This window comes from Manacus candei, unplaced genomic scaffold (assembly GCF_025592945.1).
Source record: "Manacus candei isolate 608988 ecotype Guabito, Panama unplaced genomic scaffold, ASM2559294v1 h1tg000047l, whole genome shotgun sequence".
In the NCBI taxonomy this organism is placed as follows: domain Eukaryota; kingdom Metazoa; phylum Chordata; class Aves; order Passeriformes; family Pipridae; genus Manacus; species Manacus candei.
In genome coordinates, this window is record NW_026138095.1 from 9,331,240 (window position 1) to 9,349,941 (window position 18,702).

The following is an 18,702-nucleotide window of genomic DNA, read 5'->3' on the forward strand; positions in this document are numbered from 1 at the left end:
CGAGCTGGGAATTAAGCAGTAATGAACAGACCCATTCAACTGGTCAAAAAGAGAGGTTTCAATGTCTTTGGGTAGTCATTAAAAGTGAATGTCATCTCTTGCAGTCATTAGCCTACATGACGAAAATGGGATTTTTTTTTTTTTCCTAGCAGGCTTCTGGGAATGATTATTCAGTGGGGAAAAATATATAATTCCTCGATAATCTAGAGCTGTTGGAGCTTTCAGTGAAATCTCTGAAGTATTGGCACAATGATGAATGGCCTCCTCTGGAATACAGAATCGTATAAGACACGAAATAAATCCTTCATGCACTGCAGGGCTTTGCTGTAGTGCTGCTTATCTTAAGGGCATTATGCAAATTTGGTGCCTATTTAAATCTTGACACACTCATCTGGAGCAGGTGTATTAGCAACTTTCTTTGCTGTGGCCCAGCTTCCTTCCAGCTCTGCTGGAGGACTGTAGGAGTGACATTTTAATGTCAAGCCTCTAATTGGGAGTGCTTCTGGGTGGATGGGGATACAGCTTGCACGACTTGCCAGGGGTATCCCCATCCACCTGGAAGAATTCACTGCCTGCTAAAGATGAACCTTTCCAAGGACAGCACATGCAGTAGGAGATATCTACTCTGCTGGGAGCCATGGGAATCCTGACAATGGGATGGGCCCAGAGGATTCTCTGTGGGTTGCAGCAGGGAAATACAAATGACTCCACTGGTTGAACACACTGTAATGGTTTAGCAGCTTGGGTGATAACCTGAGTTATGCTGCTTGGGTGCAACAACCTGAGCTGCATTTGTGGGATGTTGTTGTAGTGATTGAGTACATTCATCTTGATATTCTATACAGGACACCCTGGGCTCTTTGGACATTTTTAGGTGTCTTTAGGTGAACTTCTCATTGTGACAAGGCGAAGTCCATGACTTCGTCTCTCTCTCTTCCAGTACTGGCATCAGTTGTCTTGCCTAGGGCTGATCCTCCTAATCATCTGTGGCCATAGGAGTCCTTTCCTACTTGTGTGCCCTGTTTTGGAGTTCTTTCTTCTCCTTCTCTGAAAGGACTGAGTACTTCTGCATGAACAGAAGGATTGTTTCTTCCTTCCCTCCTTCAGAAAGTTTAGTACCCACTGAGGCAGTAGAAATGATACCGTGTGACCTGTGTGTCACACAAATGGTGTTGTGTGACCATCTCTCACACGTGGGTAATGAAGAGCAACCACGCTGGAGTGAATGGTCCATTGGATGAAAATGATTCATTCCAGCTCTGGGGTGAGCAGCTTTGAGCAACGAAGTCATGGGCTGGCTCACAAAAACCCCATGGGCTAGTTCACAGATGAAGATTGAGGACACAGTGGCTGCTGCTCACAGTTAATTGTCTGACTAATCTAGGAGATGGAGTGAGAAATGGTGATGGAGTTTATCTTGTGCTGGTTCCATTGATGCTCAGAAGGAGGAAAGTTAGTTTCATCCAGCTTTGCTCTTATAATATATCTTTTACACAGGGCTGTCCATTAAAACTTCTTCTCACTAGAAGGTTGGTTGCATTGAAGCAAAATTTTGCTGAGACATGTTAACTTGCTATTGCAAAATATCCTTTTTTTTTTTTTTTTAAATGTGTGGGAAGGGTCAACATATTTTCGGTAAAAGTTCCTGTTTGACAGGAAGAGTTAGAGTTTTCCAAACCCATTTCTCTTCCATCAGTGTTTCCCCAGGAATCCACTCTCCCCGTGTTTTTCCCAGAACTTTCCACTTGACTGGGTGTACAAATGGTGCTCATTCCTGGCTCACACCCATCCAGTGTTGGGGTGGGTATCCCCTGGCCCTCACCTAGAGCAGTAATTTCCTATGCAGATGCCACAATGGCCTTCAGGGTGCAAGGAGGCTCCTCACAGCACTCCTGGGGGTGAGTTCCCAGCTGCTGTTTTGCAGGGCAGAACACTGAGAGCTCAGCCCTTCTTCTTTTTGCCCTTTTCCTTCGAAGAAATGCATCCAGGCAGCAGCTGCTGATCTCAGGCGTGTTCAGTGGCTACTGCTCATCAATGGCAACAACACATCCTTCCCCACTCAGCACATGAAAGCCTCGAGGACATAAGGGTGACTTTATTTTTGGTGATGGGAGCAGTGGTGGGATGTGCTGGTGGCTGGGGCTCTGTCAGGCTGTCCCTCATGTTCTGGGACACACACCCTGCTGTGGGATTTAGCCTGGCTTTGGCCTGGCCCTCGGGGCTCTGTCCTGGCTGCTCACACTTCAAACTGAGTGTTCAAATGACCATGGAAGATCTCTGCCCTGGGAGTCAGCAGAGATCTTTGTAAGCCAGGAAAACAAGCCCTGGGTTGCCAAGATGACCCAGTGTAACCTGCAGCCCAGGAGTTGAGCTCTCCCAGACCCAAGGCCTGGTTTGGAGGAGCACAGCTGTGTGACCTTGGCTCTGTTTTGCTGAGAAAGTTGTTTCTGAGCTGTGAGAAAGTCCATCGGCTGAAGGCGTGCAAGGTAGGGAAAGGGAAAAACAGAGAGTCATTGTTGAGATAATGACTTGAGGATTCAAGAGGGAAACTGTTGACATGGAATGTTATAAAACTGTAAGGGAGAATGTGGAAAAATGTGGAAAAATATAAAACAGCAACTATGAAGACTGGGGATCAGGCTGTTTGAAGAAGGCTAACACAATCCCACCTTGGCCAGCAGAAACTCACTGGGTGTGCTGCTAAAACTTAACCTGGTAGGATGTAACTACTGGAGAACTACAGGGGATATTAACCAGTAATTCTGTACCCATGAATCGTGTGTGTCCCACCTGCAGAGCTCTTTGCACCCGGGGAAAAGCCTCAGAGCAGAAGTGACTTGGGGAGTCACCCAAGACATGTATTAATGTGCTCTTTGGGAAGTGTCATTTGCCAAAGTTTCTTCTGGATGTGAAGGATCTCATCAGGCCCTAGGAAGAGAGTTAATGAGGGGATTTCAGATATCTTTCACAATGTCTCTCTCCTTGTCTCCAGACTACCATTTTTGGTTTCTGAGGTACAGTTATGGCTGAGTTATTTGTGAGGTGATTAGCAGGGTCATCTTGGTGCAGAAAGTACACCTGGAATTTGAAGCCCTTCTCAAATTAAGGCTGTGACAATGGGTCAGGATGGGAATAGTTTACAATTAAGGACGATACTGGAAATAGCTCCACACAACACCTTCAGTCAAATGTCAGTCAAGTTTTATTTGGGGGGGAGGGTATGTCTTAAAAATAGAAGGGGACAATAAGGTAAGGTTAGAATAATGTCCAAGATCAGGTAGACAACAGCAGGTTACCTGTTAACTAATAACAATTAGGGATTTAACCCTAATAACTTCTCAGTTCCACATTACTATCTCTGGTTAGGCTCCTGATCTTCCTTCTTTGATGATTTAAAGAGCAGGCGGGTGGAGAAAAAATGGAAATCCCAATCATGGCAATGTTACATGGCTGAGATGTTTTTAGCCTGCGGTCTGGGGAGATTTTTTTTTTCCTCTTTTAAACCTTAATGCTGAAGACCCTCAGACCTGCAGCAATCCCAGCTGTTACCAGCCACTGAACTGCATGAATGAGGGCCCTGCCAGGCCAGATCCATCGCCTCGGGCTGTGAGTGCAGCTGAGTCAACAAATGAAAACAGAAGGAAAATTGACTATGAAGATCTTTTGAAAAAAAAAATAAATTAAAAATTAAACAAAATGATGCAGGCAGCAAGGTGCATCCACCCTGGATAACTAATATTTTGCTGCTGGGTCCTTGTGAGCTGAAGTGTGAAATCCTGCATCCCCTGAGCACAAACCTGGAGCAGATGACTTGGGTGAGGGTGGATAAGGCCATGTGGTTACCATTGCTCCACTTCATCAAAACTCCTGCTTACAAGGGGAAGTGATCTCAGCAAGCTGGGAAAGTGTCATACCAGGGGCTGGAGGAATGGCTGGAGGGCAATAGCAGAGCCTTTACACAAACCAGCTGGCACAGGGGTGTGCTTGGTTACGTCATGCTCAGAGATAGATGGATCCCGCAAGGCCTGGGTGCCTTCCAGGCAATCCCAAGACCTCCTCGCCCCCAGACTCCCAGTAAAGGCTTTGCTGCCATTCCTCCTTCCCTGCCTTTCCCTATGAATCACCCCTTTGTAATCTTATGTGGGTTTTATAGTTAATGTGAACCAAGTGCTCGTGTAGGGAGGGGAAAGGACTTGCCCCTCATCCCCTTCCATCAGAGGGGGAGGTGTGGGGGCTGATTAAAGCACAAAGGAAGTCACAGGAGATTTTTTTTGGTTCATGTCAATGGGTTTGAATGGCAAAGTGCTTGAGGAGCATAGGGACAACACCTACTGTAACCCACCCACACCAAACTACAGCTCCATTCATCCTGGGCAGCAGCAAACTGGCACTGACTTCAGGGCAGTTGTGATTTGTACCTGTGAGGTATTTAACCACATTTTTTTTGGAACAGACAGATATGCTGGGTTATATTTTTTTTAGACAGATATGCTGGGTTATATTTGGCAGCTGCTGGATTTTTTTCTCTCCAAGCAATGTTATCCATTTTCTTGAGATAGAAAGGTGGAGGAAATTGGTGTGGAGAGTATGTCTGGAGTTTTTGTCCCTTTATCATGGAATGCTCTTTCTGGTCTTGCCTGCCACTGGACTTCTCACTATGCTCAAGGCTTTCTTGAAAACCTCATGGCACCAATTGGTCAGGTTGGACCAGTCAAACCTGTACTGTTTTGTGTTGTGTCACTGGGACAGGATTGTGCCTCAGGCTTACTGAGAAATTAAGTCTAGGTGGGTTTGATATCTCCTTTAATATTTTTATGTAATTTAAGAAAAATATTAATATCAAATATTGTCTTGATTCCTGCTGAGTCTGTAGCCATAAGAACTTCTTCCATAAGTCAGTTCTGAAGTTTAATTGTATGTTTCTTTGGATTTCAACTTCTCAACTTCCAGTGTGCTGGAATATGGCCTGTAGGAAGGGAGGGGGTTGATACATTGCTTTTCCTTTTGACTGAAGGCATTCTACTTTGGATGAATTCTTCAGCACCTCCTTTTCACCCTTGTCCTTCCTCTCCATGTTATTAATCCAGTATTGGTTCTGTTTGTGGCCCTCAGCCGTGTTGGGCTTTGGTGACTGACAACAGAGGACATTTAGGAATGAAATCTGGTGCTCTCCTCTGGGCCAAGGCTCTTCCTCACTTCCTTGGTGACTGAAGTCAGCTGGAGCTGTGAAACCAACCTTTAAGATAATAGTATTTAAGAAGCATCATAGGCAGCACAGTGAAATAACATTACAGAAGCCTTGCTTGAATAGCACTGTTTGCCTCTGGCACTCTGCAGTTATGATATTACACTTATTGAACTTGTATCTCCACTTGATATTTGAAGCAAAATTTACCATGAGAATTTACCTCCTTGGGATTTTTAAGAAAGACTAGAAAACAGGGCTTTTTAGATGTTACTGAAGCTTAATGAAAAACCTTAAGGCTTTACTGATCTACTAAAAGCTAAGAGGTCAGCTTCATAGCCAGAATTTATTTACCCAAGAGGTCTGGGTGATTTCATAGATCATAAAAACACAACTTCAAAAGTCATATTTTATTTCACAGCGGTGGTCTCCACATAAGGTAAGGTCAGGTCAGGAATCTGTTCCTGGGAGACAGAGCAGCCCTGGAAGATCTGCTTTCAGGGCTGAGGAGGAATGCCCTGACGTGCCCCGAACCTTCCCTGTGAGGAAGAAAGATGTTGGTGTCCAAGGCTGCCTCGTACTCTGCTCCCCAGAGGGACAGAGGACATTTGCTGCTGCTGCCTCTGGGAACACAGAAATGCTTCTTCAATGTCTTCTGTTTGTCCAGGCTGCAGGTACCTGGAGCTCTTGCCAGGAGTGCTGGGAAGGCAGCACAGTCAGTGTTGGACAATTCAGGGCTGAGATGTCTTTCTTCTCTAAAATCAAGCTGTAGAACTCATAGCTGTGTCCAAGGTGGTCACTTTGATACTCAGAGATGAGTCTGCAATGCCTCTCTGGTCTCTTTCAGCCCCAAACTATCCCTTGCTCTATTAACAGCTACTAAGTAAAAATAAAAGAAATACAGACCAGACTTGCTGGAGATGTTGCTGGAGGCGTTTTCTTGGCAGTGGATAAAGGGGAGCTGCAGGGATCAGAAATACTTTTATCTCAAAAAGCTGACAGATGTGGTAACAGGGTGCCCAAATTAACATCATCAGGGTGATGAGATGTGAGTGATATCAGAACTTGTCCCAGGGCTAAACTTATTCCAGTGCAGGAAGCCAGCACAGCCAAATGGAGAATGCATTGGAGAAGGATCTTTGGGCACACCGAAGCTCCAGGTTTTGATGGTGCCAGGTTTTGATACAGGGAAAAAGTTCATTCAGTGCGTGTTCAGAGGTCCTGGTGCTGCTGTTTGAGCAGAGCCCACTGTCCAGCCTCCAGGCTGACACACAAGTACTTTCCTTTCCACTGTGGAGCTGCCTGTGCAAACCAGACACTTCTCATTTCTAAGGGACAAAAAAACCTGGAACAGGGATAGAAATCTGTTCTACTAGTTAGGTAGTTAAACCACAATCTACAGGAAAGGAATGTCCTTCATAAGGAGATCACACCCACCTTGTTCCCCATTCTGTCAGTGTTGTCAGAGGCTCTCATACTCCAATTTAAACCCCAAACCTTATAAATTAATCAATGGACACATAGTGGCAGCATACCCTTGATGTAAGGGTCTTGATCCTAAAAATACCATGGCAAAGGCTTTTCAGGGTTCATTCTTACCTCCTGCCAGACTGGCTGGGTGTCCCCTGAGTAGGTTGGCAATGGCAGGGGTGAAGATGGGCTTTAGAAAGGAGCAATTGTTCCAATCTGCCCTAAGCAGAGGAAGTGGAAGGTGATGGCTAATTAATTTAGCACTTGGCGTGGCTGCTGTCCCGTGAAAATAACAACTGCAAGGAATCCCTACAGAATTGGCTTTGGCTTGGAAATGAGGGGAGATTGATTGAGGTAAATGAGAAGGAAAATCACACTAGGGAAAAAAAAATATTGAAAGAAAGGGAAGGACCAGAGATGGCTGTTGCTTGTTGCCATACAGAGCCCTTGGGTCTCGTTTTCTGATGTCTTGCTCAGCAGTGGCCCCTCAAAGCCAGTTCTGAACTCTGGCTGTCCAGCTGTTCTTCAGCACCCCTTGGTGTCCTGGACAGGATGTGCTGCAATGAGAACTGACACAGAGTTGGTGATAATAGATCTGTTTTGCTGATCTTTGGCCCAAAGTTTAAAAAGTCAGAGAAATCTTAGCATTTGGGAAATTCTGACTTGCTGCATAAGTGGTTATAAAAAAAAAAACCTAAACAAAAAGGCAGTGGTGTGAGGGGTTGCAATTCCACAATATCCTTTCTGAGGTGAGGGAACAACACTTGGACACGGCGATGAAGCTGCAGGTGAAGCCCAGACTTGCACAGTGGTGTAATGATGTTCCCTGGTTTGTTCTTTACCCCTAATAATTTCCAATGATGAATCTTTTTTTTAATTGCTGCTGAGCAACGAGCTGTTGTTGCACAGATCCATCTGTCACGACCCAGGGCGTTGCTCCTGTGTGATTATGGTCAGCTTAGAGCCCCTCATCTCACACAGGGAGTTGAGCTTGTACTTTCTCCCAGGTGAACCCCTTTACTTTTATCTGCATTGAATTTCATCTGCCATTTAATTACCTGACACTGCATCACAGAATTGTTTTGTAGTTCATCACTATGCTCTCAAAATTAGTCTTGTCAGCAAACCTCCCCACCTCACTGCTCACACCCTTTTCTGGGTCATTTATGAACATGCATTTTTTAATGGCACAGATCTCTCCAGGGCTCCATGTCAGCCTTGCTCCCCTGCAAGATCTGACCATCCCCAGTCTCCCAGCTTTTAACCAGGTTTTATCCTTGCAAGGACTTTTCTTCTTCTCCTCTTGTGTTTGCTTAGTTTCCTAAATGGCTTAAGTCAGCATCTTCTGAAACAGATTTAAAAAAATCCAGTTTTGGCAGAAAGTTGCACTTTGCCTAAAGACAAACAAACAAGCCACATAAAGATAAAAACAACCCAAAACATCCTTCCATTTTTTTTATGCGAAGTTTTTCCTTTCCTTCCTGTCTTTCAGCACCTGAATATTCTTGAGATTAACTTTTCATCTGAGTTTGCCTGGGAATCTCAAACTCTTCTGGGAGGGGAAAATTGTTTCCTGATTGTTTTTCTAGTGGTAAATAAATATGCTTAAGTTGAGCTGTGCTTCCTCTCTCCCTCTTCATTGCTCATTTGATTAAATCTGGCTAATATTTAATATGTTCACACTGGTTAAAACTGTGATTTTTTTTTTTTTTTTACAATAACTGCACATTCAGAATTGTGTTGGGATAATTATAATAGTGTAGGGACTTACACTGGTAAAGTTTATTTTTCCTGCAGGGAAATAGTGGTAGAAAAAGGTAGAAAATACCTCAAAATAAACATTTATAACTGTATTCACATAAGGAGGTTTATCAGCCTGCAATTAAGTTAATGTGGTACCACTTCCTAATGGAGGACAAGTGGTTAAAGTCCCTTTTGAGCTTGGCTGTAGTTGGGAGGGTAATTTGGGCTGTGCTGTGTATGCTGTAGAAATGCCCCCCAGACCTCAATTACAACCCCCAAATCCTGTCTGGGGGTGAAAACTTCACGGGGTGTGTGTGCCTATTTTCTTCAAAATTTTCCAAAAACCCCCCCCAAAAAACGTTCTCTGGAGCTCTGCTGAAGTGTCAACGCCAAGGTTCGGCAAGAAGGGAAAACTTTTATTGCTTTTATTAACCTTGAAAATATGTTTTTTATAAGGCAAGTGCCAGCACAACCTTCGGTACAGCTGCGGTAACAACCCGACCTGATTTCCAGGGCACGTCTAAATGAAACCCCAAAACAGTGCAAAGAAAACAACGGAGGATTTACAGTGTAAAACCAGCCTGGTAATTGTATTAACAGCCCCTTCTAAAGCAGGATCAGGCTCCCCCAGCTGTAGCTGAAACCCATAAAAGCCACGCCATTAATTTTATGAAGAGAAGTAGCCATTTCAGTCCTCTGGAAGCTCTGGACTCTGTAAAGATAAGGTGATGGACTTTTCTCACAGCTGCAAGAGCTACATCTGGAAACCAGGTCTGTGCTGTGCTGGGGATCTGTAGGGAAGCCCTGCAAAACCACATCCTGATGGAGGATGGTCACCAGGGTGGGATCCTTTGGATGGTGACGTGCCCATGGTCCCCTGCACCTCCAACATGCCAGGCCTGCTGTGTTTGCTGTTGGCATCACGTTCCCAAAAGGAACACTCTGCTTCCACAAGGAGGACAATTCCCTGCTGCCTTGAGCAACAATAGAAAGGCCCAGGATGAAAAAAAAAAGAAAATTCACTGAATTTGAATTACCTGCTCTTGATTTTCATATTTTCTAGCCGGCTAACTGTCTAGATTTCCTAAAGCCTGCTAATTTGCAGTTAAATTTGCCATTTATGTGTTCCTGGATGATTTGTTAGGCCTTATTGAACAGCAAAGAATTTTTTTCTCTCTTTTTTTTTTTTTTTTCCTTCTTTTCCTGGAGATGGCTTTTCACACCATCAAGGCCACTTTCTCCACTTATTGACAGCTTTATGAGCACTGTTGGAAAAGCACCAGCTTCCTTCGTTTCACGGCGCTCCGGCTTTTCCGTCGAGTGAAAAGGCAGTTTCTTAATTAGGGCCTGAGAGCCTTTGCTTTGCTCCAGCAATCCCCAGGTACAAAGCAATACACTGGCCTTTCTGTAGTTAATCACTTTTCCAGACTTTCAGCCCACTAAAATTAGGTGGGCTCTGCGGTCAAATGTTTACCTGGCTCGGGGCCATCTGAAGAACCCGACACATCTGCATTTGCCATGTGTCTGTGTTCTGGCTGTGCTCACCAATTAACCAGGAGTGCAAAAAAAAAAAATCAAATAAAATAAGAAAACAAACCCAATCTCGCCCTGCTTATAAAATATCCTGTTTTCAAGCTATCCCTGCACACGCACGAGAAGGAAAATCCTTCACCGATTCTTTCTTTCTCCTCACCCAGGATTTTAGTGGTGTCTTTGATATTACTTGGTGCTGGAGCAGCTCACATTTGCACCAGTGCCTCTGGCTCCCTTTCAAATCTGTTTATGAGAGTTTTAAAGTTTTATATTTGCGGTTACATTTAAACTCCTCATCATCATTACAGTCCTACAAAGCCAATTTCTTCCTCTTCTGAAGGGATGGTTGTGGTTTTATTTTGCTCAGGTAAAGGGCAGGAGGTGTTGCAGTGATGCCACAGGCTGTGGCAGCTCTGTGTGTCAGAGCTGGGTGTTTTGGTTTATTTTGCAGCAATTCCCCTGTGCTTGAAGCTGCCAGGGTTGGAGGATCTGGGGACAGTGAGGTGCTGGTGTCTCCTTCATCTCTGCAAATCCCAATGTGGGAGCTTGAGACAGAGCAGGGTGGGAGGACAGAGTCATAATCCATCAGATTTCCTTAAGAAAGTGTCTTTGCCCTAAACCAGAGGGTATTTGTAAGGCTGGGGACTGGTCCTCAGGCTGTGCTGGCCACAGTGGTTATTTTTCCTGGCTGTTTGTCCATCCTCTCACCCAAGTCCACCAGCAAAGCTGCTCCAGGAATCGCTCCCTGCCCTGTCCTGGGTGAAGCACATCTGACAAGGAAAGAACTGCTGTTTATACTGGTTTTACTGGTGGAATCAGGGAGGGGAGAGTGGCAGCTGAGCAGATGGAGGTGGTGTCCTGTGAGGAGGAAAGTCTGCAGCAGGAGGGTGAGAAGTGGGCACAGTCCTCAGGAACCAGGCTGGTCCTGTCCTTCCTGCAGCTTCCATGGAGGGCACGTTGCAGTGTGTTGTTTGTCTTCATGGGAAAGCTGGAATTGCCCAGTGGATCCATACCCATGTCTAAGTGCAGCCACGTGCTTCAGAGAACGTGTCAGGGGAAGAGCTGGGGTGGGAGATGCCCTTTGTGCAGAGGCGTTGCATTAAGCCTGGAAAAATGTGATTTCAGATCCTTTCCAGAACTGTTTTCTTTGCAAGCATTTATCACAGTGAATATCACTGGTTCACCTGGAGCCTGGAAAAGACCTACCACGGTGATGGGCAGAGGATGAGCCTCTGCAGAGCTCATCTTGCCCTGAGGCCACGGAGCAGCAGTCAGGTGGTAGCAGGCTCTGAGTACAAGCTGGAGCTGGGCCACCCCTGTCCAAGTCATCATATCAATGATTTGAATTCCTAACCACATAATCATCTCTACCCATGTAACCCAGAGAAGAGCTGGTCAGGAATGTCTGGGAAATGTAAGTCTTGAAATCCAGTTTTTGAAATAGCCCTTAATGAGAAAGGGATCATTTGAAGGGATAATTAGTCTTTTACAGTGTTAAGAGAATTAAATACTCCCAGCTCCGGCAATGGCTTTATCTCATATAAATGCTGTGTTGCTTTGGCATTATCACTACTTTGTAATAACACAAAATCCAGGTTAATCTTTCTCCTTATTAAAAAAAAAATAGAGAGAAGAAACAAAGTGTTTTGATGTGAGTTGAAAAACAAAATTGACATCTACTCAATTCAGTTGATGTTGCCTTGTGCAACTTTGTAGAGCTTTTGGGGTTTCGTGTGGGTGTCTTCTTCAGTTTTAAGATGGGAAGAAGAAAATATTTCGTATTGAAGTGTCAGGAGCTGGGAGATGTCCTGCCCAGCTGTCATCCTTCTTTTCCTTGGAATTCCCTTATCCCATTGTTCTGCAAGAGAAGAGATGCTCTTTTTGAGCTGGGCTAATTGTCAGTAAGAAGAACAGAGGCAAAGCGGGATAAAAGAGAGGCTGTAGAACAAGAAGAGAACTGGTTTTTTTGAGCTTTGCACTGATTCTTTGAAATTAATTATAGATATTGGTCTATAAAATCTTCCAAGCCATCCATTTCCCTGAGGTTAACTTACCACTTCCCTCCTGTTCTTAGTGAATGGTGACAAGGGAGTTGTTTTTACCAGTGGGACAGGCTGTGAATAAAACACATCACAGGAGCTCCAAAATCCAGTCTGTGCTCTGCATACAGCAGGCTGAGAATGATACAGCTCAGTAACACCAGTGAGTGTTTAATGGCATTAAAGTGTTTGTTTAGGGATTAGAGAAAAAAAGCCCTCATTTTCCAATAGTGGGGAAAAACTCTTTTTATTTGATTTTTGCTGTAGAGGCTGCTTGGTGCCTGCTGGGCTGGAGTGGAGTCGATAAACCTGTTACTGAACTCCAACCTCTCCAGGGAAAACCACCCTGCTGTGCTCTCCTTGTTTGAAATCAGGGGTGTGGCAAACCCCACCGGGATCTCTGTGTCCCGACCCCGGTCCTGGCACTCGCCCCTCCTTCTCCGCTGCTCTGATGTCTCTTTTCTCAGCCTCTGGCTACTTGTTTGCTTTGCTGCTCAACAAATTCCCACCGTTGCCCTTGTTTTGGCTTTCCACGTTGCTTAGCTGGGCTGGGGATGATGTGGAAACTCCCTCGTGGAGTGTTCCCTCCAGGAGTGGGCTCGTTTCTGGGGGCTGCTGCTCATATGGGCGTTGGCTGGAGGGGAATTACCTTCACCACAAGTAAGGTGGAGGGAGCAGCTTTGCTGAAAATCCCAGCTTGGAGTAGGGATCAAAGGAAATCCTTGCTCCCAAATGTAGCTGAAAATTACCTGTCTGAAGTGCAGTGCTCTGCTCTTCACCCCCCTTAAAGCAGGAGGAATAAGGGAAGTCTCTCCTTTTGGCAGCAACAGAGAGATCGATTTATCAGCTACAGGACACAGATTTGCCAGGATAATCAGACTTTCCTTTCTCTCTCCCTTAAGCAGTCAGTGTTGTCCAGAGAAGAGAGGATTCCTGAGTGGGAGATGTGATGTGAAATCCTCCTTTCTGGCTCCTCCGTGTCTTTGCTGAGGGAGGGATGGAGGATGCAGGTTTTGGCTGGGACACGTGGCACTGATCCCTCGCTGGGCTCTGTCACTCCAGAGCACCGAGGCAGCTCTGGGAGTGATGGGCTGCCCAAGAAATGTCTCCTTTCCATAGGAAAAGTATTAGCAGAACTCAGAGATGATCAGTTTTGTCAACAGAGCTGACACTCCCTTTCCCAAATGAGGGATCGTTAGAGCCCATTGGGGTTGTGCTGATTGAGCTGGAAGTGTTTAGATTATTCTTCTTTAAAAAGCAAATTTAAAAATAGCTTCCAGATTTTTGGTGTTCTGTCAAAAAAGGGCTTTCCCACCAAAATTGCTCTTTTGACAAAAATAGCTGTTTCCCTTTTTTTCAATAACAGACTGCTCGTGCTCCATCCATCACCCTTGTGTGCTGCTGTGATTGCACAGCCCTGGGATGCCTCTGCTCCCATCCGTTTCTCTGCAATTTCCCCCTGTTATGTTTCTTGTCAGCTCTAGATCATGCCTTAGGAGGTTTAACTGAGGATTGAGCACATTTTGGGACATGCCCGTGTCACTGTGTGATGGAAACTGGGATCAGCAGTTTGTGGTAATAACCCTGCTATTGATTTGCCACTACAAGTGCAGAGCTGGGAGCTGCTTTGATGTATCTGGCTGGAGACAGCAGCAACCTTCCCTTTCTGCCCTGATATGAGCACTGACAGGCAAAGGGGGAAATCTCACCCCGTTTACACCAAAGCTCCTGGTTTTGTGGTTTGAGTTGCAGCTGTTTGACTGGGGCTGACCCTGAGTCTGAGCTGTCTCTACCCATCAGCATCTTGGAGAAATCAGATGTGCCCCTTTTCGGGATTATTGTGGTATAATTCTCCCTCTGGGAGGGGTGGAAATGCAGCCTCCTGGGTCTGGGGGATGCTCCAGCCAACCCTGTGGCAAACAGCACAGCTCTGCTTGCCCCAGTGCAGACCTTGGGGCTGTCCAAGTCTCTCACTCTTGTGTTGGGCCAGATGTGCCCTCTGAACCCAAATGTTTCCAGGTCTCTGGAAGTGCTAATCCACTTGTAATTTCAAGCATCCAGAACCATTTTACTACCAACCAAAGGAGTAAAACAAGGGATTTGTGACTTGGTAGCGATGGTAGACAAACCCTGGCAAAGCATCCAGAGCCAACTGGGAACTGATTGCCTGCAGTTTCCAAATACAACACCTAATTCCATCGTTAGGATTTCGCCTCTGCGGTAATTGTTGCGTGCAGAAAAAAGAGACCTCTCATTTTATCCCGAGCACAATATTACCAGGAAGGGGCTTTTCTGCTGTGTTTTGTTTTGCCAACGCCACTAATGAATGTGTAAACACCTCCTGGCATAGATTTCCCAGTTTACTGAGGTTGGAGTTCACGCTGCTAACACGCCTCCCCGGATGAAGAGCTCCTTTCGTTAACCTTGGGCATCCACTAATTAGTGGGTCACTTGCAGGTCAGAGGTGTGCTTAGGCTCTGCTTCTTGGCTGGCTGCTGTATTATTACCACAACTGTAAATGCCACATGTGGCAGAGTTGAAGAGTGTGTTTGGAAGGCTGGCTGTATAATTAGGGTACATTATCCCAAGGCAGTGTGTGCCAGCTGACATTCAAGTGGCAATAAAAACAGTGTTTTGTTGGTTTTTTCTTTCCCCTCCTTGTTTTGCAACACGTTGGCTGTTGATGAACAAATGTTGAAGTGTTGCTGATTTTAGCTAGTCTGAGGTATTTGGTCCAGGACCAGCAGCTCAGCAGCCCCACCATCCATCCATCCATCCCCCACAGAATCACGGAATGATTTGTGTTGGAAAGGATCTTCAAGATCATCTCATTGCACCCCCTGCCATGGACAGGGACACCTGCCACTATCCCACGTTGCTCCAAGCCCTGTCTAACCTGGTCTTGAACACTTCCAGGGATGGGACAGCCACAGTTTCTCTGTGCCAGGGCCTCACCACCCTCCCAGTGAAGAATTTCCTTCTAACATTTAATTTAATCTCCCCTCTTTTATTTTAAAACCATTCCCCATTGTCCTATCACTATCTACCTTTGTAAAAAGTCATTCTCTGTTTTTATAAGCTCCCATCCTGGCCTTCAGTTGGCTACAACAACACATGGGTCTGAGCAGCCACTTCCCCCTTTGTTTATGGCACGAGTCAAATCCTCATTCAGGAAAACACACTCAGGAGTTTAGTGAATAACGGTGAGTTCTTAAAAACCTAATTTGTCTTTCTTTCATTGTCCCTCTGTTTCCTGCTGATCTGTTGTCTCCCATTACCCCTCCACCCCGTTGCAGAAAGTTCTTTGGAGGTGTTTTCTCCTTGGCTGGGAGCTCAGAGAGCAGCGTCGCTTCTCCCGCCGTCGCGTGACTCCGGACAGTGGGGCTTTGAGTCGGTCAGTAGAGATGTTGAGTGCTCTGCCTTTGCTCTTGACACGGCATTAAGAACATGAAACTGCTTGGAAACAATTAGATGGTAAATAAGCTTGTTCAGTAATTATGCACAAACTGCTCTGGCTACATCCAGATGTTCCTGCTTTGTCAGACTTTCCTTCTGCAGTGCAGGACTGGGAGATGGTCTGATAGTTATCAAAGCTGTTGGAACATGTATTACCTGCTGCTTCTCCACCTCTGAGATGTGTGATCAGATCAGGAGAATTATTCAGAGTATGCAGCTGAGTAGCATTTTTCCGTCCCATTTAGTTAGCAGAAAGTGAGTATAAATCAGAAATGTCCTCAGTGACATTTTATTTTGCTTTTCAGTAGTGGAAGTGACTGCAAAAATTATATAGCAATGGAGAACTGGGCTCTTTGTGTTTCATCTGAAGCCTTTCAATGCCTGTAAAAATCTCTCTAAAAGCAGGGAAGAGAGGGGAGAGGGAGTTCAAAATTTTGGGAGGAGGAATGCATAAAATGCAGACAGAAAGGAGGTTGAAATATGAACATATGAGACACTCCAGAGAGTCCCTGAGGTAGCTCAGGAAAGCTACAGATCCTGTTTAGTTTGTGAAATTAATTAGAAAAGGAAAGAAGTTTATATTCTGCTCTATTCCTGCGTTGTTCTGTGCTTAGAAAAATATGTTTAAAAGAAAAAAAAAAAAAAGGGCCTGGAAAACCAAAGCCAGTTGGTTTTAGGCCTTGGCCAAGAGCTTTGGAAGCTGCCCTGGTCCTGATGTGCTGTGTGTGCCTGAGTGTGGAGCACTCCCTCTGCCAGCAGGAAGGATTGTCCCCATGAAATGCCAGTGGGGAGAGTTGCTGTGCTGGAAACTGGGGACAAAGGAGCGATTTAAAAGGGCAGGAAGAAAAAGGCAGCTCCCAGTGTGGAGACACTTGCTCTGTCTCTCCTGTGTGTAGCTGATGTGTGGAGGAACAGAAGCAGCCGAACAATGAGGAACAGGCTGTTCCCATGTCGGGCGGGAAGTGCATGAAATCCCAGGAGCGAGTCTGTGCTTTGTAATGATTTCCAGATGGCACCCGAGCCCACAAGTGCTGTGGTTGTCTGGATATGCATTCACACATTGAGAATCTACAGAAAATCAGAGGATCTCCTTTAAAGTCATACCTTGGCCTGAACCGAGAGCCTTGGATGTAAAGATCCATGTGGTAGGTTTGGCTTCCCTTCTACCAAGGGACCTTCATGCTCAACCTGTGGAAAATGTACTTTAGATGATCGCATAGAACTTGCATTTTTGGCAAACAAGCTCAATCCAAACTGCAGAGTCTACTTGGATTTCCAAGAAGCTTTAGTCAAGTGTTCTCATCAAAGGCTCCTACACTAAGTTATGGTGGGAGATGAAGCCATGTCCTTCCGTGGGCTTTTTCTGGCTAAAGAATAAATAATCAGCTTTTCCTATGGAGAATGGTCACTACTGGAGTTCCCTGTGACCAAAGTGTGAGGCGAAGAAACAGATTTTGCAGGTGATAAAAGTATTTAGGACAGTCCCAATTTCAGTTGCAGGTGGGAGTGGGAAGGAAGAAGGGATCCTTCCTCCATCTTCCTTTCTAAATGCTGAAGCTGGACATCCAGCTCTGTGCTGCTTCCCCAGGGCTGACCAAACAGCAGACAGGGCAGGCTGGGCTCAGTGGTCACTGGAACTTGTGTGTCAGGCTGCCTGTCCACCCTCAGCTCACCTCCATGTGGTGGTTCAAGCGTGCTGGTCCTGTGCTCCAAGCATTTTCCTACCAGAAATCTTCCAGAAGGGAAGACACAAACCAACAGTGTAATATCATCAATGGAGGAGGGATGAGTGGAGTCCTTTGTGCCATGTTAGACCAGCTTCACAGGGAGGTAGAACTTTTAATCTGGGGAGGGAAGATGACCCAGTGCTGTTAAAAGCTGCCCCTTTGCCATCCCTGCCAGGGTGTGAGACGTGAACTGCAAAAGGCCAAATGCAGATCTCTGAGTCCTAATGTGTCAGTTGTCTTTCTGACAATTACAGATGGATTTCATTAGCCCACTGAACAGGACCTGTTACAGCATCTCACCAGCTGGAGGGATTTCCAGTAGGAAATGTGAGATGGGAAATGCCGACAAACCTCCAGTTCCCAGAGGCTCTATGGAGCTCCTGCAGATGAGGGGGGATAAGGGAAGCCTTGAGGACCCCTCCTTGGAGCAAGGATGGGCACCCCAGTGGACTGGTGGTGGGATGTGGCTGTGGATGCATCCCTGGTGCCTTGCCTTGCTCCTGAGAGAGGAGGAATAGGCAGCGCAGGAGGTTATCCTGGGGCAACCCAGTGACACTTGCCTTCTCTGAAGAGCTTTGACATGATATTTTTCTGTAGTTTCAGCATTATAAATTTTAATTTGGGCTTGAAGGTGAAGGGGTAATCTCCAAAAGGAGTGTATTTGAGGGAATGCTGCTCCAGATGGTGCAAACACCCAGGATGAATTTGGTTTTTCTGCCATGAAAACTCTCTGGAGTGTCTCCCTGGAAGTATTTACTGCTTTTGTTCATCTTTGACCTTGCTCTTTCCAGGGACTCATCAAATGGGAGTGGTGAAAGAAAGGAAGAGGGGTAAATGACTTGGAGATGGTTTTCAGGATGATTCCTGTGGTGCACCTTTGACATCTAACCTGGTCCTGCTGAGCTCAGCTGGATGCTCAGGGGCTTCTAGGAGTGACCCCACAACCTCTGAGACTGACCCCATAGCTCATGTGCCCCCCTGCCAGGACACACACCATGCCCTGTGGTATGGTCCCCACACACCCAGCAGGTCAGGGACTTAACAGGAAGGTGCAGTCAGCTGCCAGCATGGTTGGGTCTTGCTGGGGACTCTTTCCAGGCTTGGGTGTGTGCTTTCCACTTGCCTCTCCTGCTGGTTTTCCAGCCACCTCTTGGAAAGAAGGCTCTCCCACATGGCTGCTTAGCTCAAGAAGCTGTTGGCTGAGGGAAGCAGCTGTAGGACTGAGAGAGGAAACCAGGCTGATGCTGTGATGGAAAAGGATGCCTTGAAGGCACCTTCATTTATTTCACAGGGCTGCTGATGCCAATTGGGAATGACAATGCCAACTGGGACTTGCTTCCTGCAGCAGTCCTGGTACACAGGGGAGATGTTGCCCCCTCCTCTGGGGTTTGTTCTTTTTTTTCTGATGGGAGTTTTTCTGCTCTCCACACGTGGGTGTTAACTGTAGGTCAGCTCTGAGTGCTCTTTGGTTGTGGTGTGGAAAGCTTGCTCCCCACCACAAGCTGGGACCTCTCCAGCTTCCCACATCCTGGGTGTACCTGAGACTGGA